The sequence below is a fragment of the Anser brachyrhynchus genome, assembly GCF_964034855.1.
Source record: "Anser brachyrhynchus genome assembly, chromosome: Z".
NCBI lineage: Eukaryota > Metazoa > Chordata > Aves > Anseriformes > Anatidae > Anser > Anser brachyrhynchus.
Genome location: NC_137697.1, coordinates 14,051,361 through 14,074,139, shown reverse-complemented (window position 1 = coordinate 14,074,139; position 22,779 = coordinate 14,051,361). Strand labels below are relative to the sequence as shown.

At 41.2% G+C, this 22,779-nt stretch overlaps 1 long non-coding RNA gene across 2 annotated transcripts; it reads left to right on the top strand.

Moving 5' to 3' along the window:
- The first annotated feature begins 2,719 nt into the window (after window positions 1–2,719).
- On the top strand, window positions 2,720–22,737 carry LOC308185898. 2 transcript variants are annotated; one of them, XR_013943811.1, is made up of 4 exons: window positions 2,720–3,009; window positions 4,035–4,093; window positions 6,592–6,650; window positions 21,240–22,737. It is a non-coding gene; the product is annotated as an uncharacterized lncRNA (long non-coding RNA). The 2 variants fall into 2 exon arrangements; XR_013943810.1 differs by lacking the exon at window positions 4,035–4,093.
- Window positions 22,738–22,779: the final 42 nt, after the last annotated feature.

The following is a 22,779-nucleotide window of genomic DNA, read 5'->3' as shown; positions in this document are numbered from 1 at the left end:
GATTTCGGCAGACTGACTCCTGAGTTAGTCCTGTCCCAGCCAAGTGCTGAAGTGCTTTTGCTTAACCTCAAGTACATAGGAGATCCCCTTCCTGTTCAGCAAAGCGCCTGAGCACAAATTAAAAGTTAAGCACATGATTTAGTCCCACCGGAGTCCCAGGGACTGACTCATGTGCCCAGAAGTTAACCACATGCTTGAAAGTTTGGCTGAATAAGCACAGAGCAGCTCAACCACAGCTTTAAGCCAGCATGGGGAGAAGTCTTGCATCGGCGTTTGAGGTCTGTTAGGAAGAGGCAGAGCACATTACAGCTGCTTGGCTGTCCCACTGCACCTGGCCACATTTCCACACAGATCTGGAGCGGTGGCTGGGGCCCAGGCCCACAGACACCCTTCCTCCTCAGCGCCTGCGGCTCTGCAACTGGCAAGGCCCTGGGCCATTTGCCTCCCCCGGCACATCCCACATGGCTGCACTCTGCTCCCATCTCCTTTAATGCAAGAGCTCCTGGTTGAATTTCCCTCACAGGGTGTTTTGCAGGCCCCACTCAGTCCTTCTCTTTCCCAACAGCTTCATCTAAACCTCTCGTCTCTAAATACTACCAGTACCCACCACGGGCAGGCCCACTGCTGCCACTCCCTCAGAGGCCCCGCTGTGAAGGCAGGCCACTGCCCTACTGGGGATATAGTCCTTCCTTCCACCTTCCTGTGTGTAGTCCTCCACTTTCCTCATGGTTCCCCTCTCCCTGCTAACAGCAGGCTCCCCAAGCCCTCCGTGGTGCATTTCCTATACATCAGAGCTCAGGAAAATCAGCGTGCCCAAGCCCTGCAGCCTGCCCTGTTCCTTGGGTGTTGGTAGGACCAGGGAGTGCATCCAGCCTTCATGGGTTTGGCCAAAAGATGGTCAGAGGTCTCATCTGTCCTGACCAGCAGAGCAGAGCTTTGTGTTTGTTGTGACCATGGCTGAAAATCAAAAAGCCCAAGTGCCATCCTTCTCCTCTTCCATCTTAAGTCTTTGCCCTTGTGAGGAGTGGGAAATCCTCACACATGCACACACACAAAACCAAACCGAACCAACCAACCAGCCAAAAAAACAAAGTAACAAAAAAAAAAAAAAAAAAAAAAAGCTCTCTGGGTTTGAAATAATCATACTTTGGTTTTACTCAAACCATTGTAGGAAGTGCTCACTCCGATCATGCATCAGTTTCAAAGTTTTGAAATTAAACCAGTGCAAAACACCATGAATTTGTGGGTGGCTTGTGTATAGCATGCATATCTGAGCATGGTTGGGTTCAGAGTTTGGAAGAGTATTAGCTGTGGAGTGTTAAGTTTGTTAACTGTATGTGGTCAAGATTTGATGTAATCCAGAATAATAAAATTATACACAGAGCAAACTCAGTTGTTATTGCGCCACCTTATGCTTGACTGACATCCATAAATATATTAGCAAACTCTAAAATGCTATTTCTCAACTTTGTTTACAGCAGATTTTTTTTTTCCAGTTATGTTCAATTAATTAAATAGGTATATTAAGCTTTATTTTGAGCACAGCTAGACTATACACCATTGCTTCTAAGGAAAAGTACTTCAGAAAAAAGAATCATGATGATTCATACAGAAGATGTTTCTGCCTGCAACTATTTTGGCCAGCAAGAACCTTAGGTCTGTCTAGAGTGCCCTGTAGTCCTCAAGACCCCCTTGCTGGAGTATCCACATCAGTGCACCTGGGGAGCACATCTCAGATCCCTGCCAGGGGGGCACACAACTACATCCCACCCAGTACAGGCTTGGGATGTGGCTGGGACACATCTCTAGGCACTTCTCATTGTTACAAAACAGGTGAGGAAGTAAACAATGGAGGAAAAGGGAAAATCCAGGAAAATTATAGTGATATGTAGAGCTGGGGGAAACAAAGAGCAGGAAATAAATATTGAGTATGAAGACAGGGCCCAAAAGACAAGGCTCACAACCTTTTTCAGGTTGAAGAGGCACACAAGAGCTGTGTTGCAGCTGGCCTCTGAAAAGAACCACCCTTGGGAGAAAGAAACTATTTTAAACTGCCCTCATGTTCCTGTCCTTTCCCAGTGACTCATGCTGTCCTGCCTGCTCTGTTTCAAGGTTTAATTCTGTACTAGGACATCAATTGGAAACAGCTGGAGGCCTGTCCATACCTACTGACAACACGCTCATTTTGACTCCTACAGAAACAGGGAGAGGGAGCTTGAAGGACCCCAAGCAATTCAAAAAAAAAAAAAAAAAGACATAAAATTTTAAAAATAAAATTACTGACTGCAAGAGAGTGCAAAGTGCAATGTCAGCCTTGGCACTGTGCTTGCCTATTGGGCTGGCAAAGGTGAGGGAGGGCAAATAACTTTGTTTGTAGCCACAGGGTGAGACCTTACTGCAACTGTGAATAGCCTGTTCTGGACCCTAAGAAGTAGCTAGAGCAGTATCACTTAAATAAAAATGAAGTCAGGAACTTAACACTGCAGGATTCTTTTTGCTATATTGGTCAGGGGAGAAAACGATTTAAAGTCCCATTTCCCATCATCTTTTAGAGTAGAAAGTGTTTAACCGTTAAATGCTGAATGAAATAACTTAAGCCATGTGGTTAGGTCTAGTACAGAGTGTCTGCTCTGAAATAATCTTCCACAGAAATGGTGGTATATAAAGAGTTGAAGAAAGAAAATGCCAAAGAGCAATAAAATAAATGCCCTGACTCTTATGGTACAGCTGCCTTTGCATGCAGTCAGCCAGTGCCAGCAGTTATACTGTTGCCACTGTTAAATCATTTTCTAAATTCTGACGGTTTTTGTTATTGTAGCAAATCTGACCTCATCGTGGTCCCATGCCAGGACCAAAGAGCTGCTCTATTTACCCACTGTTGATGCAATATTTAAACTCAAAAGCTTTCCAATAGCCATTTTGGATGGAGAAGAAAAAAGCAGTTTTAGAACAGCAACTTCTGCCTGGAACATAATTTAAGGTATTAGCCATTCTGTCTCATCTAAGATGGTGAGTAAAGCCTTCTTTTTCTTTTTTCTAGAAGCCCATACTTCTGGAACAATTTTCTGTCTTTTCAGTTCAAAAAGACTTTGCAGGGGAGGAGGGATGCTTCAAAACCAGATTTAAGTCCAAATTAAAATCCTGGGTCCTAGCAAAGAGCTGTTTTAGTTACTTCTTTGTGTTTTTTTTTTTTTTTTTTTTTTTTTTTTTTTATTACATATTTTAAAAGACCAAAAGAACCACTAGAACACTTTGTCTGACCTCTTGTATCACTTTGTTTGACCACAGAATTTTTGTCTGTTAAAGACATGCTTGTCTGGGGAGCATCTTCTGGGTATTTTGCTCTTGATCTGAAGATTTCAGATCACTACTTGTCTTGACAGTGACAATAATACAGCTATGGTAATCACCCTTTTCTCTCTGATCATACAGAGGTTCAGTATCCTTCATCTGACTGCGACACCAATGGTAGCCTACTGTGAAATGGAATAAGGCTACCCACCATCTCAATGGCACAAAAAGTGCTGCCCTGCCTCTCCTATCACCTTGTGCCCTATTCTTCCCAAGCAATTAAATTCAGCAATTGAATAACAAAAAAACGAGCTAACTAACTAACAAAACCACCTCAGATTGGTTTAGTCTGATTATGGAAGGGTCAGACAAGCACCAGAACCTCAGTCTAGGAGCAGTGATGGCAAAGCAAGCCCTTCCCTTACACTTGTTGGATTGGCTCTGCTGTAGCCACAAATTGCCAGAAGTGAGGGGGAAAGGCTTTTGACCTCAAGGTTCCTTAACACACATGCAGAAAACAGTAAAATCCAAGCTAAATTCAGCTCTACAGGACTGCTGTTAGTTATATTTAAGTACATCAACTGAGTAGAAAAAAATGTGCCGTTGCATCCTGAGTGATACAGAGGGGAAATCAGGAAGGTCATAACCAATACTTAAACTAGTATCTCTCTTGAGCCCTTAATTTTCAGTACAATCCAGGATTTTAGTACCTGAGATGCTTATTTTAATTTCCTCCTCTGAAGATTATGACCAAGAAATCTGATATGGCATGGCTGTTTTTCAAAGAGAAATTCTCTGAGTGGTAAGTGTATGTCTGTTTTTTTGGCTCGGTATGAGTTTGCTGTAGTGGTTGATGAGTTTCAGCCACATCATTTCCTTGGGTCTTTGGTATACTGGAAATACACCACACTTCAGGGTAAACGTGATAAATTATATATCATCACGCTTTTTGTGTGTTCACAGCTTACTATATGTATGATGCGTGGTGGCTTTCATTAAAAGGTTGCATCCGAGCAGCAGGGCAGCAGGGCTGCAATTGCCCTTTTTGGCTTCTCTTTGTGAAGTCAGATAAACCCATGGGGAGGAAACTGTGACGGCTCTGAGACCTGAGGGTTCAGCAGGGGGATGGAGAGCTGGGGGAGGCCACGACACATTACAGCAGTTACAGAGCCCTGTCTGTGGCAAAGAACAAGCTGCAGCCAAGCCTCAGAGGTGCTGAAAGAACAAACAGATGTCCTCAAGAGCTAGCAAAGACTCTGTACTCTTTATTACAAAGCCATCAGGCTGCTGGAAGTTGTTAGAGTGAGAGCAGAAACAAAAAAGTATGGACACTGCAGCGTTACTATGGGTGGAAAGAAACATGGTGTTTGGGATGCTTGGTTTTGGCTACTCATCGTGTTTTTAAAGTTTGTCCTTACACAGTTTTAAAAACTTTCAATAGTTTTAAAAAATATTTTAATAGGCAATTTTTAGTGCTTCCGGAAGCATGCTGAGTCCATATTTGTGTAATTAAATTTAAGCATTGACTTTGCAATAACTTCATATGACACTCTTTGGCTCTTTGATGGGCTTTATTTTAAGTAGTAAAACTTGCAAGTCAGAGAGCAACAAGACACTCTTTTTGAGGCTGATGTGCTTCCAAAAACTAGAAAGAAGGTGGTAAAGAGAATCAGAAGAGCTATGCCCTAGCGTGTCTATCCCTACCCCCAAACCAGGTCCCACGTGTGCTCTCCAGTCCATTTGATTCTCTCTCTTGCTTGACCCAGGCCCTTAGTCCCCAGATCCTCCAGGTTTCCACTCTGCAACTTCTCCCAATCCAGAAGTTGTACCACTTGTATCACTTGCCCTCCAAACTTTCTTCCAAACCCTGTCCCAGTTTAAGTCTGCCCCAGCTCCTAGCCTGGTAGAGGCTCTTGTGCTCCACCACCGCTGTCCACCAATATACCCCTCGCCCTCTGATAATGTCCCCCATTGCCAGGTTCTCCAGGGACCTGAGCCTCTACCAGCTCAAAGCTGAGCTGCTCTGACAGTCTGTGCCCAGAAGAGACTCTGGAAACTAAAGCTAGGGTACAGGCAGATAGAAAGTGAAGTGCTTATTTTACTCATGTGAAATATAGAAAGCAGACTCCCTTTTAAGTTTAAGCTCTGAGAATTCCTAAGGATATTTTCATCCTTTCTTCTTTGCTTCTGCTTGAGCTAGACCACTTCACAAAAGGAACAATCTTCCTGCATCGATGCATGTACTGAGCACTCTGCCAACCCTCTATCTTCTAGCTTGGCACATTTTTCCTTCTGTGCAAATTCCAGTAAATGTTTTTGTTAAACAGAGAGGAAAATGTTTGATAGATGCCATGAAAAACACTTTCTCTCTCTTAGCCAAACCACAATAACTTTTTAAAATGAATTAAATTTCCATAATGCATCAGAGAGACTGTGATCAATAAAATTGAGTGGAAAATAATTTTTTTTTTGACATGGAATTACAAAAAGAGCAAGAATGAATGTAATCTATATCTGATAATTAGTACAAGACTTAACACACACTCACACTACATCACAAAATCTCTGAAGCTGAAACTGAGATATCTGAATCACAAATGGTGTGTGAACCTAATGAAAGTGTAAGGTATATCTGATAATTCAGTTATTTTATCACAGGGAGGTGGTTGTTGTTATTATTATTATTATTGTGACTGTTACTGTTACTGTTATAATATTTTGGAAATTCATTTTTATCTGATCAGATCATCCTGTTATTCAAATCAAGCTTATATTATCACTGTCATCTTGTTATAAGTTAATGACCATGTAGCTTGTATTGATTTTTTTAAGAGCAAAAATATACAACAAATGCTCAAGTTCCTTCTGCTGAAGTTACCCTGCTAACTCTAGAAAGACCCAAGCAGGTTATTATATTTGCTCCTAGTAAGGAGCAGAAATAAAAAACAAAATATTTTCAAAATATTTTTAAATTCCATGCCCACTGATTTGCAGAATAAATCTAAATTCCCTACTCTTTTCTGGGAATATTGGCATAGCAAAGAAATGAGCAAAAAATCAGCAGAAATAATGTTTCAGGCTGGAAAATAATTAATTAAATAAATAAAAGGTCTAAAATGCTCACATGACAAACTTTTCAAGGCTACTATGTTACCCAGTCTTTGCAGTGACTTTGTTTCTTATTTTGTTGTTGTTTTTCATAAATATATGAAATACATTTATAACAACATATAAATTCTTCTGAAATTTTCCTTCCTTTGCAGATTGGTGATCATCTGCAAATATGCTTGTATTTTTTAGCATCCAGAAAACGTGTGCATTTGCCACCTGCATTTGCAAAGCCTAAGTCCTTCAGCAGTGTAAGTAATGACACCTCTGCAGAACTGCCTATCCCAAAATCACAGAATCACAGAATCGAAGGGGTTGGAAGGGACCTCGAAAGATCATCGGGTCCAACCCCCCTGCCAAAGCAGGTTCCTTAGAGCAGGATGCCAAATCAGTGTGCAGCCAGACACCACCACTACCTGCTCTGTTTCCTTTTGCTATTTTTCCATTCTGTTTCTAACTGATGCAACTGCTAACCTGCTACTGAGTGACATTCTACAATCATAACCTTTCCCAAGCATTTCATCTAGGTTGAAATTTTGTTAGTGGGTGTGTAGCACCCATGAAAAAAAAAAAAGCTCCAGGGATCTTCTTCCTCAGTTCCCTCTAGTGCGTCAGCAGGACAGCAGATTATAGAGATGAAGCCAGTAATAGTTATTTTCTAATTCTTAGTCCTAAAAACCTCTGCACAGCAGAACTTTGCTCTGTCTCACAACGCTTTGTCTCTCCTCAGGGCTTTTAACACCCCAAGCCTTTCTGGTTTGCTTCAGATCCTTTCTTTCCTCCATCAGGTAATCTTGCCTGGACTCCTAGCAGCTCCGGTGCTCCTTCAGTGAAATCCTGGCTCAGCTAAAACCAATGATGTAAGTTCTCTGGCCTGCAGGAAAGTCAGGGTTTCATCTCTCATTCTTGCAAACTTTTTTCACTCTACCCCTTCATTCTTATTTTTCATTTCCTCTTGAAATTTCATAAGCCTCGTTCTTCATTGCTGGTTCACAGACATTTGCCTCAATTTCTCCATTTCCTTTGTTTTCTTTGCTCTTCAGAGGCTCCACGTCTCTGAAGCTCTGAAAAAAAAACAAAACAAAATGTTGTCCATGTCCTGTTTAAAACACTATCAACGGAGCCCATTTATAGGCTGAGTACATATAGAGCCAAGTCTCATTGCAAAAGTGAATGTTTGCTCACCTTCCAGGACTAGCTGTCTGTTCCTTTATAACACCATACAGCTTCCATTTTCACATCCTTGCCTGACTATTTTATTGGGTTTTAGGCCATTTCCAAAATACTGTTGCTTACAAATGCAAACAATTCTTGGCATTTTCTTTCCTGAATGCAAACTAAACTTCTGATATCCAGACCCACGCACATTTTTAGTTTATGATGCCCAAATGATGCAATAGGCACAGTCTCAAAGAATGACCTTTTGCTTTGCTGGAAGGATGCCTAAGCCTCCTCCTCTTCATGGTTCTCTGTTTAGAGGTGGTTAAAGTGCCATGGTTTTGTGGGTGTTATTTTGTGAATTGTTTTGACTGCCAGTCCACTGCATGATAACCACATGTCCTTAGTGATTGCTCCTTGGATAAAGCAAATTAGACTGAAGGTCTTTCAAGCAGGAGCTTACAGTTATGTGTAAAAGCAAGCAAGGAGAAAGCAAAGAGTAATACTGCAAGCCCGAATGGTGACCTGCTGTATTCTTATGTGAAAGGGAGGAGGTTTGGGAAAGATTGATTCAATCAATCAGCTAGTGGGTAAATAGTTACTTCTATAGATGCAGAAAGGATGTTTATTAATGAAGATCTCTGTACTTAGAACACACTTGTTTTATCTTTAAAACCATCAAGCTGTGAGCTTGCAGCACTGCTCCTCCTGTTTACCCTACAGACTTGGAATTTTCCCTTGGGAGAAGCCTTCACACCACAGCAAGATCCAGAACTTTCTTTGAAATGCCTCCAAAAAGTATCTCTCTGTCCTATCCATATTCTGACTCTTTGAGAATTCAAAATCACTGCTCCTGTGGATAAGGAGCTTGTAGGTGCTGTTTGAAACTTGAGTTTCAATTCCTGACTCAAACAGCAGTTGGCTTAAAATAAATGGCAGTTCTGTGAATGTGTGTTTTCTGGTTAGGAAAATATCACCTCCTTCCCTGCAGGGATCAGAATAAAAGAGTTTTCTCTCCCTTTCTCTCTGCCCTTTCCCACCAATATTCATGTTCTTGAGGAAATTTCCTGTTTAATTTAGTTTACACTTGCTGCTTTTTCAGAGTTTGAAGCTTGTTAGCATTTCTACCAGCCTTTGCAAATGCTAGAAAACAGTGATCACCTTTGGGGTGTGGGATGTGATAACCAGAACTGTGCTACAGTCTGAAAACAAATTTAGAAAATGATAATTGTAGATGTTGTGGCTGGAGTTACAGCTGCATGATTTTGATTCCAACTTCTCACTTCAGAATTACACTATAGCTTGAAAACCAAGAGCTGGCTGAAGGATCTTTTAAGAACTATGTGCTGTGTTTGTCATACCTTCTTAAGACACATTACAGATACCTAGGGATTTGTGTCTAGATCATTTTACTCTTAACACCTGGGTACAGGCCTATAAAAACGATTAATTATGAGTCAGGTCATTTCCATTTTCTGCTCAGAACAAACATGATCAGTTATAAAACAGTAATTAGTAATCAGTAATTAATTAAAATGCAATCTGATTGAACAGGTGGTAAGAAACTAGGAATGAGTCATGCTTGTCAAGTCTAGGATAGACTCAGAAGTACAAGCTTCTTCACTCCTTTGCTGTCAGGTGTTCTTGACAGCCTGTATCAGATTTTGTAGCATCATTTTGACTGTTTCTGAGTTTTCCTCCTTGCCTTCAAGTCAAAACTGGCAGAATCTGGATGCCAACAAATATCCCAGCCACACTGTGAGTAGTGATGCCAATGGTGCTTGTACTTGACAGTCTCCTACTGAAGAGCAAACACAGTTGTTTGGTGCCTCTGAGGTACCACTTTATTTGACTTGTCTTTTGGGAGTGGTCCTTGGAGTCAGCCATCTCCCTGCCTGTGTCCAAACCTTGCTTTGGAGGGACTTGGCTGGAGGAGCCCTGAGCTGAGCCAGATGTAGACAGTGTAGACAATTAGGCTGCCAGCATTCAGACTCACTTCTGGCCCTCTTTTGTTTGGCAGATAGGCATAGCCTTTGACTCATCTTCTAATGATGCCCTAAGGCTTATGTTTATTGTTTCTGCAGCTCCGATACTTAAAACTAGGTTAATAAGATTAAGTCTGTGTACTTCATTCAGACTGAACTCTTTACAAGTCCTTGAATTGTAAATGAATAGTGGCTGTAGGCCAGAGTATTGCAAGAGGCCACACCTGGAGTGCTCTGTCCAGCTCAGGACTGCTAAGCACAAGAAAGGCAGACCTCTACCAGTGTGAGGCCAGCAAGGGGCAATGAAGATGATGAATGAATCAGAGCATCTGATATACAAAGAGAGGATGACAGAGCTGACAAGTCTACAGTTTTGTTAACCTATTTGACACACATGTGAAAGTGCATTCACAAACCTGTTAGATACTTGTGCGGAGAAACGCCCAGCTTTGCTGAGCTCATCCAGATTATTTACATCCAAATATTTTGGATTTAATACTTTGGTATTTTAGCTTTGAAAATCAGTGTTAGCTGTATGTTCTGCAGAATATTTTTCTCCCTCCCTCTCCTTCTGATGGAATTGCTCTCCACAGACAGCATTTTCAACCACACTGGGCTGAGGAAGTAATTTTCATAGAATCATAGAATGGCTTGGGTTGGAAGGGACCTTAAAGATCGTCTAGTTCCAAACCCCCTGCTAGGGGCAGGGATGCCACCCACTAGATCAGGTTGCCCAGGGCTTCATCTAGCCTGGTCTTGAACACTTCCTGGGATGGGGCATCCACAGCCTTTCAACAACCTCACCACCTTCTGAGTGAAGAATTTCCTCCTAACATCTAATCTAAATATCCCCTCCTTTAGTTTAGAAGCATTCCTCCTTGTCCTGTCATTATCTGACTGAGCAAAAAGTTGTTCTTCATCTGTTTTATAAGCTCCCTTTAAATATTGAAAAGCTGCAATAAGGTCGCCCCAGAACCTACTCTTTTTTAGGCTGAACAGCCCCAGCTCTCTCAGCCTTTCTTCATAGAGGAACACGGGCTCCTTTAAGGAGGGGTGAGGAGAAGCCACATCTCCTCTGATATGCTGTGTGTTGCAACCAGCCCTGCAGGGTTTCCTTTCGCAAGCTTGAGCTCTGACTGGTGCCAGCAGCAAAAATTTGTGCTCACAAGTGAAAGGGGCAACCTTTGTAAGGGTGGTAAGGGGCAGCTTTTTTACAAAAGCTGGAAGCAGCAACAAGCTGTACTGCTGCTACTCTTCCTTGAATTTCCTCCAGATAGAAGCTTTTGAAAGATTTATCATGTGAGCATTCATTTAAAAAAGTTAATAGCCTGGGGACCAAAAACTGACTACAAGCTTATAGGCTGCCTGCAAGGTCATCATGGAAGGTCGTAAACCGAAGAACTGCTGTGGATATGATATGCCCAGGAGTGATGGACAGAACAAAAACAGGAGCTGTCAGACCCAGAGAGACAGTCACAAGGAAAATAATGAATGATATTCACAAAAAAAGTGAGGTGTAGGAACTAGGAAGACTAGTTCTGATATTAAAACACTTTGGTCATTTGTAGGAAAAGGGCAGGGATAGAAAATTTTTTAATGACAGTCATGTGCTTTTTCTGCATTTTCCCCAAGGGCAGTGGAGTATTTTCATAGATCTACAACTAATTTTCGAGTTCTGGATTTCAAGCCAACTCTTCAATTAGCTAAACACTTCAGTATTTTTAGAAAGAGTACTAAATGTGTGCTTTCAGCCAAGTTAGTCACACACATGAGCACATTTTTTTTTTAACTAAACAGTCTATTATTCATGAAAGGCTAATGAGTACATTTGAGGAGATAAAGAAGGAATTAATACTTCTTTCTGCAACAGCAACGATCATATACTTAACGTGGTAAGTCAAAACCTACCCAGAACTAGGGCAGAAAATATACAATGTTTTTACAAACAAAATGCCTATCCTGAAAGACTTGGCTTCTTCCACACAAACATTACAGAAGATGGGAGGGGTTTCTTTTGAATGAAGTGAAGCTAAGTATTTCTCTGTGTAATTAACTGGTGAAGATAACAGTGAAGCTATTACTAAACAGAAGTGATCTAGTGTGCTGGTATTACCTGGCTGAATGTGAATCTACTTATGATGCCGGCCATTTTAGCAATATGACTTCAATACTAGTTTTATCTCATTTCAAATCAGTCTTTCAATTTTTCTGTAACATTATGTTATTATATGGTTGAATTCCTATATTTAATGATAGATCTCACTTTTAATTTTTTCTCATCTTTAAGTTAACTTTTTTAAACTCCAAGTTTTCTTCTGAAGTCTTTCAAATCTGTGAAGCTCCATAAAGCATTTTCTCATGAGCATACTGAAGTGACTGAGTTATGTTGTGTCCTGCGAAGTTTTAGCAACTATTTCAATAAACGAAAGTCTTACCAGATGCATATCTTCCATAACACTGAAAATTATTATCCTGTTTAAAAAAATAACCTTGTGAGTAAGTAGCATGATTCTCACGGTTAAGGCATTTAAAATTTATTACAGGACAAAGCAGTAAAATTTTACATTAGACTATGTCTTGGCAAAGACACCTCATGGATTTAGTTCCTATGTAGGAGTGATTTATTTAGTTCAGGCTTCTTGGGTCTCTGCTCATTGTTCTTTTTAGGAATTCCATACTGTTAGTAGCAACCCTATATCCTAGTAAAAGGAATTGTTATGAGGACTGTTCCCAGATCAGTTTATTTAGAGGTATCTAATTCTGTGCTCCTACTACAAAAACAACTAGGCTTGAGGGCTGTAAAATTTGAACTTCAAACCTGTTTTATCTGTACTGTATTAAAAATATGATCTAGAGTTTGAGTTAGATTCACACAGAGTGTACAGATTTATTTTCTGCCATTAGGGCATCTTACATGCCTTTGCTAAAATTCTTAGTGCGAAACTTATATTACAACGTGGGAATTTAGAAAGCAGAAAAAATGTGGTGATATATGAACTCTCACAGCAAGTGTGGTGTCTTTGCTGCTACAGACTTTGTTACCTTGGTCCTCTGTAGACCAGTAGAGCTCAGCATGATCCCCTGAGTTGTATTTTGATCGCAACTTGTCTCTTCTTAAAACACAAACACTAAATGAGAGTGAGCAGAGAACTGAAACCCTCTACTACCCTCTCTCCCATGATCATTAAATTGAAAACTCAGTCTTCTCAGCTCAGTTGGCAAGTGTAAATATCCTATATGGCAAATCCAAGACCCTGGAGTATTTGAGAGATGTAAATGAAACACAATAGATGCTTCACAGCAGGAAAAGGTTTTGTTTAGTAGTTTCTGTTTTTCCTATTGAGAGTGTTTCCAAACTCATGCTGCTGTTTTGTTCATGGTCATGTTCTAAGGTTCTTAATTAATCCCTCTTTGCTCATACTGCAGCAGCACTGACATGCTCCAGCGTCATACATGCACTGAGCTAACCCATAACAAAGGGCTGGAAATCCTTTCCTCCTCTCAAATGACACCAAATGAACAGCTCCAACAGATGGAAAAGGTACAAGGGATAAGAGGCAATGTATCGACAATATATAATGTATATATATTTATTATATGGACAAGTTTGAGCCCATTTTTGTGGGTAACCACGGCAGTGGAGAGGTGGTGACTCAGTTCAACATGTACCGGCGATGAAAGTAAAATAACCCTTTGGCCAATATAGTTACTAAGAGCTAAAACATGGGTCACTGTGACTTCACAGGGGCTAGATGAAGACAAAACAATTTTAGCAGATGACATGGCTTTATCTTCATTTTTGTCTTGTATATATATATAACACCGAGTAACAAACTGACAGGCCTCTGCATGCCAGCTGTCTAATGACTCAATGTTTTGTCGGCTTTAAAGCAGAGGCAACTGAAGGAGGAAAGTGAGGGAGGATGAAGAGGGTGATGACTTGACTTTAATCGTTTTTATTTTCCCTCCACCGCTGGCTGGGTTCGACAGCCTAAGGCTGGGGTGTTGAGCTGATGATATTGTTGCAGCTGTATGGTTTGTCCTGCACATCCACAAAGAGCAATTTCTTGATTTAGGGTGAAAGCTTGACTTATTTACTGCCTTGATGTTGAAAGGTGCTTTTTGCCATTTAAAGCAGAACAGAAGATTTCCAGTAACTTACAAAGGGATTAAAGAGTAAAACTTTTTTTTTTTTTTTTCGCACAGATTAGTAAAGAGGAATTTGTGAGAGAGCCTTCCTTAATTAATGAGATTATGTAAGCATTCTTTTTTATTTTTTATTAAAAAAAAAAAAAGAAGAAGTTCTTCTCTGGTAAAACTCATGTTCTGTTGAATATGGTCTTTCCTAAATCTGAAAAAGTTTGGGAATTGTTGGGCTCCAGTAACTGATTTGCAAGGCACAACTTGGGTCCAAGTAAGTTTTTATTTTTTTATTTTTGGGGGGGGATTCTTGTGGAAATGACAACAAACGTGGAGCCTGTAAGAGAAACCTTGAGCTCAGATCACCTTACCTTTAGCAAATGCAATCCGAATAATTATTACTGGGAGATCATATATAAGATTCATGATAATAAAATCATGTGATAACCTATCATACTGTAGTGATCGTGTAGCATCTTTTTGTGATTCATAACACAAACAGACATTTTATTTTGGCAGTCAGACTAATCTTAAATGTTTCCAGAATTTCTGCTGGCCAAATTAATAAAAAAAATATCTATATATCCTGCCAACTAAATGGCATAATTAAGAATGAAATCTTGAAAGTACACCTCAGTAAAAACAGTTAGTAGTAGAAGATAATCTTTCTTACACATAGGCCAAATACTGTAACTTCTACTTGATGATAAAGCTCATCTTTCCTGGAAGCTTACACTTTCCTGTGGATCCCAAAACCTGTGTGTAAGGTTGTGCCTGTCCCAGGCTGATATCTGTTTTGGCTTCTGGTCCACCTGATTTAGTCACAGCTCCTGCTGGTGGGTGCATGAGCCATCAGCAGGTCCAGTTGGATATCTTCTTAATGGCATCAGGGACCTGACTCGCACACTTATTCTTCACTTTTTGCCTTGGTGCTTGCAGTACCAGGAGGGAATGGGCTGTAGGATTTCCTTTTGGGAAGCCAGTAGGAGAACTGACTGAACTGGGGAAACTCGGGTGTAGATAAGCAGCAGTTGTCAGCTAAGCATAACAGATGACTGTGTAGTCTTTATATCACATTCAGTGTAATGTGTATACATACTGGCAAAAATTTAATCTGCAAATTACTGTATTTCAAAGAATAAAATCTTCAATAAACTCAAGAATAAGAATACTGATACACTTTGTTTAATCTCTAACTGGGTTCTTTTTTGGAAGTCCAAACTTTCCTGGACAAAGATTGTTTTTCACCCTGTACACTTCTTGGGAAAAAAATCTTCCCACTTGAAATATTAGTTCTGCTTTATATGCTCTACGTCATTAGAGATCTGGTTTCTTTAGATATAACAGCATTAGAAATGATTCCTGGAGCAAATATCTAAAGTCTGGAGGAGGGCTGGAAGCTTAAATCTATTCTTATCCTCAGAGATTTTAATTTTAGGCATCTCCCAGATCAGCATGTAGTATTTTGGGATTGTTTGTCTGAGGCAGTGAAATGATATGAAAAGATTCTTATGTTTTATTTGGAGACTAATGCAGGGAATATGAAGATATTCGGGGTCAACTAGCAGCACGATGGTATGGGACACTGCGTGTCCACCAGGACAGGTGGGCAAAGGCAAGCATGCAGAGCAAACGTGGGTGGGCACCTGGGCTTCCCCTCCTGTGCCATCCCAGTGCTGCCAGCCCAGCCCAGCCCAGCAGCTGGCTGCCTGCAAAATGCCTGATTCTAATTCATTTCCCAAGCTGTGGGGAGGAGGCTGTGACCAGTGACAAGACGGTGTCCTCTTCTGCCAAAGCCCAAGTCCTCAGGAAAAATATTTGTTAACCACTTAGGCTGTTTTGTAAAAGCATGTGATGAAAGCAAACGCTTCCTTCAATGACTTCTACAAACATCACAAAACCTGTTACTGGACCAATGCTATTTAGCTAATTCGTTTACCACTGGTGTCAAACCTTTCTTTCTTTGTTTTCTAGCATATCTCCGTCTCACCTTACTCATTTGACATATTAACTGAACTCATTAGAGGAGAAGAGGTCTGAGCCAGCTGGATTTCACTCAAACTGGATTACTTCATCGGGACATGCAATCCATCAGAGAGGATAAAGTAAACACTCTGTTGGGTCATAGTCTTCCTGCAGTCCAGTCCATTTAAAATCCTGTATGAGATCACTGCAGTCACTAAGCAGATTACACACTTGCCATTGCAACACGGGGGAATGTGTCAGGAGCAAAAGGTTTGCATCTAGGAACAGCAGATTGGCTGTTCTCACCCTGGGCAGCCCTGCTCCTGCTGGTGCTGCCAGACCATGCCTGCCTGAGGCATTTAGAGTGTCCCCCATCTGATGGCAATGCATCATTTAAATAGAAATGGGATATTACTATTTCAGTTTTATGGATGTATGTTTTATTATATTGAAATTATTTTAAAAGATTGACCTGCTTCCTATTCTTCCACCAACACAAGGCAAATCTCAAAGATGCATATGACCAAATACCCACTAATCAAACGCCAGTAGCAGATGGAAAGCAAACAGAGACATAGTTGCTGTCAACGCGTTATTAGCAAAGAGTATTATAGTCATGGAAGCTAGTCCTGCCAAACCAGGTGCTCAGGTATCCCTGCTTGCCCCTGTGAGCTCTCTGAGGTCAGTGGAGGCCCTTGCAAGGCTCTATCTGTCTTGTGCCACTGGCTACGGCTCTGATGGGAAAGCCCTCCTGCTGCACCAACATTCATGTGCATCGTTAGCCTAATTTGCTAAATCGTCCATAAATAATGCCTACCAGCTGCACATTGCTCAACACCACACCTCAGTATCTATGGTGCTGCTGCAGGCTGCAATGTGGTCAGGGTCTCTGCTCCGTGCGGGGCTCTCACAGCCGTGGTGGGAGTTGTTCCTTTGTGCCTGGCTGAGGACCAGACTGGCTGCAGCCCAGCTGAGAGCATTCAATGGCACTGTCTCTCTTTTTCCTGCCTCCGGGGCTGCCAAGGCAGCAGCTTCTTCGTATGGCAGGAACATGAATTATTTGAGTATTTTTGTTTCAGCCAATGAGAATGTTCAAAATACCATACTGGTATTCAATAAGAAAAGACTCTTCTTAAGCACATGCTAAAATCACTGTAAGGATCTACTTTTTTTTTTTTTTTTTTTTTTTTTCCCCTCCCCCCTGCCCCAGTTGTAGAGAGCAACAGTTTGGGGAAATCCGGAGCAATGAGACATAAAAGATCTGCTTAGAGCTCACTGGAGGGACTTTGTAGAATAGCATTTCTCTGAAATGTGCAATTGCAACAAAATCCTTTATAAAGGAAACAAAGTACACTGGAATTGTTTTAAAATGGAAAAAATGTAGTTGTTTTCATTGTCTTTTTGGAACAGCTTTTTAAAAAGTATATTATATTGAAACCTAGCAGCTTGGAAAATGCTTTGGCATTTCACTAGGAAGAAACCTGAATTTTTGGGCTTTTATCCAGCTTAAAATGAAGTTAAACTTCAAAATGTGAAAAACTTTTCTAGCTAGAATTTCCGTTCTTCATATGACTGTCGTATTTTCCGTGTCCTACTTACACTGCAAGAACAGGACATGAAAGCAGTTGCAAGCTAAGATTTTGTTAGCAGGCAGATTCCCGGAGAGTTTGTTCTTCCATACATTAAAATTGCCTAATTCTATTCTCTAATTACTTTTTCCAGCTGCTGAGAGATTTTGTACTGATTTCCTATTGGCAAGGAAATTCCACTTGAATGTGGAAAGAAGGAAAATCAGAATGGGAAGCCAGTGTCCGATTAAAGAAAAAATGTTTTGTCAGTATTACACATGTGGCAAGAAAAGAGCATAATTCTTTTTAAGCAGCAAGTCTATCACAGATGCCATGTCAAACTCTGTTCTTCCACTGTTATGAGAGTTTCCACATGGTATTTCAAAGGACAACACAAATTTGTCAGATACTTTTTTTCTGTATGAAATACTTTGGTTTTGCCCATTGTATGGTCCTAGCCTTGTGTTACAGTCTTGATGATATACAGGAATATTCCATACAGCACCCCTTTTCTCCCATTCAGGAATATTCCTTGTAAAGGGTCTGTATGCAAATCCTTCTTAACTGAAGTCATTGGAAACAAAAATTCCTCTGTCTCTCTTATCAAATTGCACTGTGGGATAAGATAGGCTTCAAAACACACCTATATTCACCTCACCCGTAAGCTTACTGATTGATTTAATGGTTTATTATTGCTATTATTTTTTATTGCTTATTATCAACCATTGCAATCAAAACCAAATGCAAAGGGAAGATGTGCAACGTCCTCACTCCTTGCACTAATCAACCCAGACTCCGTGTCTTGGAGAGGCCCCAACTCCATGGGTGCTTCTGACTGCAGCTGTAGTTTATAGAAGCCCGAAAAAGCAGCTAAAACTTTAGAGTTAACGTTCATCTCTATATGCCAGAGTAAGGTTACCACAGTGCTGCACAGCCAGGTTTTTGTGATGGGATACTCTGTCTGATTGTGCTTATGTGTGGTTACATCTTATATGTGTTTGCAAGCCTTCTGCTTGCTAGAGGTGGCTCCACTGAAATGAACTTATCCCACATCTTCTAAAATTCCTCTCTATAGACTCCCTTTCGATGGGACACATTCACCTTCTTTTCCAATATGTTCAGAAAAACCACATTCCTCAGTAGACTGTCTTCTCATTTGTGCTGGTTTTGCTGGTATGGCTTTTCCTCTGCATTTTCTCTAATGTCAGCCCAATATATATTCTGAATGACTTGGAAGCTCTCCTCTCCCTGGATGCCTCAAACATTTGACAAATCATGCACATAATCAACAACGTATCATCCAATTGCCAAAAGCTGACTCTTCTTCAGCTTGACCAAATCACAAATCCCATGTGAATCCATCTCCTATCTAGGCCAAGGATTTAAAAGGCAGCTGTATCATGACTCTTAATCAGTTGTCTGAAGTATTACGCAAACCATACAAACAATTACATAATTTATCCTTTGTTTAACATTAACTGATAACCTTTATTGATCATGGGCTACTCTTTCTTTGAATAATCTGTATGTAAAGTTATTTAAATATGTACCCATATTTAATATCTTTTCAGGGAACTATCATAGAAACCTGTCCAATAGGAGTCCTTAATAAGCTCATTTTACAGTGTCTTTTCTCAAAACTGAGCTCATTCCCTTCATTGACAAAACCACAATGGAACATTCTTTAAGTGAGTGCAAATTAGTTGAATGCTGGGGTTTTGTTTGGTCCTTGACAGGCTTGGCATCCTGTGGTAGCAGTGGCATTGCCAGCTGACTCTTCCCACCACAGGGGAAGCCTCAGTGCACACTGGTGAGGTTTTGGTCTCCATGCCCCCGCTCTCGTTAGGAAGGATCCGAAAATAGGATGTAGTAATGCCTCACCTTTTTTACAGATGGGACTTACTGCAGCCTCATTGTGTGGGCAAGACAAATGCAGCAAGATTTAGACTACAAACCCCAGCTCAGCTGTCCAGAGCTGCCTGTGGATCCCTGATGCAACAGCATCCCTGCTCCCAGGCAGCAAGCAGTCCTGCAGCCTGCCAAAAAGCTCCTCCACAGCTTTGCATCTGGACTCATGGGATCCAGACATGCCCCTCACCTCCGTAGAGTGGTCCTGCCACTTCTGCACCTGCTGAGCTGGCAGCAGGGGTGGCGTGGAAGTCAGCTGTTGGGTCCTCGTTCGTCTGGACCAGTGCACTGTCAGCTAAGTGAGCTCATCTCCACCAATTGTTGTTGAAAAAGGGCTTTCACAGTCTGTAGGGGGATGGATCCCATCTGCCTCCGAGTAGCGACACGCCTGGTCCTTGCTGAGATGTTGGATCTGTTCTGGTGCCAGATGTTTTGTTAGCTGGGCTGGCCAGCCGGAAAAATTCTCGTGGTTTCATGGGGAGTGTGATAGCTCTTCCGTCAGCTGGGTCTGCTTGTCTACCAGGCAGAATTTAATCAGCGTCAAAGGTACTAAAGAAGGGCACAGGAAATACTGCCTGCTTTTTGGCTTCATAGGTAAAATCTGATATGTGTCAGGTCTATTTAGCTGCTTTAATAAGGTTAAGTTGGGGTAACATCAAATTTCAGATTTGATCCCAGGGTTCTCTTGATATGCCAACTTTATATTGCTTGCAAGTAGCCAACTACTCATAAAGAGGTTAAGTTCTGTGAACCTGGAAAGAAATTAACTCCTTCCATTACACTGCCTCACTTCTTCCATCACTTGTCCTGGCAGAAGTGTCAGTGTCAAGACTCTCTTGACATTTTTCATGTGTCCGGCCACAGATGTCCTCAACATATTAAAGCTCTTTTGAAATAGTCATTGTGAATACATGTAGTCCTGCCCTTGCTATATACATTCCTAAGAGTATTCATGTACCTCATCTAGGCAAGGTGTGTAGATAGGATGGATTTACACGAGTCCTGAATATGTTTGGTGTGTATGGATGTCATGAGGTAAAGTTTTCTCAGTCCTACTCATATCTTAGCATGTCACGGTTTTCTATAGGTACTTGGCAGGGTTCTGGTGATAAGATATTGACATAGAAACCATAATTTGTAAAATAATGGTAATCTCAAAGAGGGCTGGTTATGGCAGAAATTTCAGGTGCCTGGCAGAGTGCTCCCATGCAGCAGTGAGACAAAGATGGAAGAAGCCATTCAGAGAGCAGAACAAAGACTTGCTCACTGCTTGGGGCTGCAAAGAAACTGTAGTTTGCAAAGGAGAGGTGTTTCTAGGAGACATCTGCTGTTTCCGCCTGCGTGCATCTCTTCACAGGGCAGTGAGGGGGTTTCTATGACCCATCAGTGAGCTGGCTTAGCTCTGTATACCAGGCTGGAAACATCAACTCTGTTACGGTCAAATGAGGTCTTCTGGACAAAAGATAACAAATTGCAACCTCAAAGTTTGAGGTCACTTGAGATGGTCACGGGGACACAACAAGAAAAAGGAAAAAAAGCTGAATCCTGATTTTGGTTTCCTTTTCCTTCTCTAGTGCTGGGGAAGTGCTGCTCCAAGCAGAGGAGCCTTCCAGCTGCAGATACTGCAGGAAGGATACAGGGCCAAAAGGAAATTACAAGAAGCAGCAGAGAGATTGAGGCCCAAACCCCACACACTCATTCTGCAGTGTCTGACTGTATACGTATTAACCAGGCACAGTTTAAATAGTGAGGTATGTGTTAATTGACATGAAACAAGCACTTGCATGTATATAAGGGGCAGTGTGATTGTATCTGTAGCACAAGATGGAGCAGAAGTGCTCTGGCTCCTGAAGGCAGACAGATTGTCCTGCAGATGTTATAGCCTGTTGCCATTCATTCCCCTGCTCAGGTGAGGTCCCATTCTTGTGCTCCTGTAGAAGGCCCTGTTTGAATTTACTACGTAGCTGATTTGCTTGACCTTTGTTCTTGCCTTTTTTTTTTTTTTTTCTTTCTTTGGTTACTCATCTTTAAGCTTGAAAATGCTCTCATCTACAGTTGAAAATCTAACCATACCTCTCTCTCACATTACATGCCATACAATACACATGCCACATAGACCCATTCAGGTCTCCTCAGCTTCAGCTTGGCTGATACAAGATCAGGTTTTCTCCAGCGGGCCAGAGGACCAGGCTGACATACTTTACAGGGCTGGAGACCTTCTACAGCCCAGGCAGGAGGATCTGCTGCTTGCTGCAAGCTCTGCTGCCCCCTGACCACCTCTGCTCCACCAGCACAATGACGCCCTCTGCTCCGTGATGCAACAAGTTTTAGCTCATCATGAATTTATTCCTTCTTCCCTGTCAAGGGAAGACCAAGGGGAGGGCAGCTTGTGCTCCCCCCAGGGCAAAGAAGAGCCAAGAGCATCTCTGCCTGTAGACAAGGATTTTTGCATTTAGCACAGAGTGAGTTTTTCATTTTCCTCAGCTAACACAGGAAACAGCCAAAAAAAATTCTTCTTATGCCAACTTGAGCTCATCGAGATACTGTTTAATGCAGAGTTTTTTTGGTTGGAGTTGTTTCTATTTTGTTATGTCTATTACAAATTCTTGCCAAAGTATAAAATTTTCTGTTGATAACTTCAGCACTGGCACTATTACCTTATGAGCAAATATCAAGGTTTGAAACCTACAACAGTTGTGGTTGCATTTGCTTATGCTAATCCCTCTACCATCTTGTTTAACACACAGCAAAGCTGAGCACTATGTTATTGCGGCACATCTAATTTGAAATAATCCTCAAACTTATTATAGAGATTCAAAGTGAGATTTCAAGTGTGCAAAGTTTGAGAAGTGTTTAGATTTATGTTCTGATTGGTGAACTCCCAACTGAAAAAATCAGGTTCAAGTTCGCTGTTCCTCCAAGGTTTCTGAGCATTTAACTTCTGTGGTTTCAGATATATTGCCAGCCACCTCAACCAGGCAAGGTTCCTACTTCTGTTTCCCGTCCTGTCTTATTTCAGTAATTATGAAGTGAGGAAAAACTTCAAGGAAAAATATATTTTGGGAAGTAAATAACTTCTGTCAGGAACAAAATATGATTTCTGAACAGGCACTACAGAGGAATGAATGTATTCATCAGCCTGTTAATATCTCGTCATGGGTGATGGCCCTGTCCTTGAATGTGGTTTTGAACAGTGCATGCCCCTGAATATTTTTCTCTCCCGGTCCTGTTCTCTCTTTCCTCCTCCGCCCATGCAGTTCCTCCCCAAACCTTGCACAGATTGTCACTTTAAGATATAAGGTTAAATCCATGCTCCATGAACAACAAAGCAATTTAGGCTTTCCCCTTTATTTGAGGCCAAAAGTTAGAGCACTGTTAGTATCCAAAAAGAAAAATATAAAGCCATCTGAAATAACCTTGAATTTTTCCAAGAACTCAGTATAGAAATTAGCAATGTCTGTAGATGCAATTTTCCCTCATATATTTGTCTGCTATTGCAACACAAACACTGCAAAAATTTGTGAAGGTGTTTCTTGCCCATACTGTTTGTTTATTTCATTGTTGAAAATGAAGAATTTGCTGAGTAACCTCTTTACAAATGTGTCTATTTTCACACAGGAGGTTCAGTTTGGAGAGCAGCCAATCCATTAATGCAG